Consider the following 1,228-nt stretch of genomic DNA (forward strand, 5'->3'; position numbering starts at 1 on the left):
TGCCTTCCACAAATGCTTTTTTGACACTTTTTGCCTTGTTTCTTCATCATAATGACACAATCAAATCATTCAATCATTTAAAATATTTACAATCTGCAAATTATTCTCTTTCGGAATGAAAGATGACATTTAAAAAAGGGTGCAGCTTGGTTTTTTGCTTTAAAAAAACTAAACAAAAAAACACAAATGGATGGATTTTGTTTTACAAATGTATTGTTGTCATCAAATAATAGTATTAGAAAATTGGACCACATTTCCGATCGGTTTTTAATTTGTAATATTTATTTATACGTTTATTGTATTTCATTTGACTGATCAAGTCATAGATATATACACTAGACGTGGCCTTGGCTAAGGCAGTTGATTGGAACGAATGCCTTACATATATAAATAAATTAATTAATTAGCAAAACTTGGCCACTAAATATTTCATATTCAATTATTTTAATGATCACAATTAAAGTTTGAATTTTATTAACTGAACAAGCGCAACATTCAGCATTCAATCAAATATTCTAAAATATGTATTATTATTAATAATGTTATTTCAACATAATATCTCGTTATTTCGACATAATATGTGTGGGTGCAACAAGATGTGCATTTGTAAATCCGGTGACGCGTGCATTGATTTTTTTTTTATAATCTAGTGTTTTCTGACAGTGTCGACTCGGCTGCAAAGATGAAGTTGACGATCGCCGTATAGTGAACGCGCCTATAGAGAGAAATGCACATAATGGATTACATAATCAGAGAGTAGCCTTTTTCTTTTCGTTTTGAATTATTTCGTTTAAAGACATTTCAAGCTTTGTGTATTTGATGTATTTCTCATGTCTGTGTGTGAGGCATACAATGAGTTTCGTTAAGTTAGGATGAGATGCGCTCCAGTTAACGTGCAATGCAAGATTATCATTTTTTTATTATTATTTATTAAATCTTATTTATCTTATTTATTAAATACAGGCTGATGAAAAATGTATTAAAATTAAGATACAATTTATACAAAACGAAATTCACTTTTACTCGTGCTGTTCACTTTTCATAAATCAACATACATGGGGAAAAAAATAACATTATAACATTTTAACAAATATGAAAATAAATGCGCTTATTTAATGGCTACAACAGTATAGGCCTACAGACTCTCTATTTGTACAAATTGCTGCACATTCATTTAATTCTGAATTTTGCACACACAAGTTGATAGGCATTTGTTCAAATCAAGTTC

This window comes from Leuciscus leuciscus, assembly GCF_965113295.1.
Source record: "Leuciscus leuciscus genome assembly, chromosome: 13".
In the NCBI taxonomy this organism is placed as follows: Eukaryota; Metazoa; Chordata; class Actinopteri; order Cypriniformes; family Leuciscidae; genus Leuciscus; species Leuciscus leuciscus.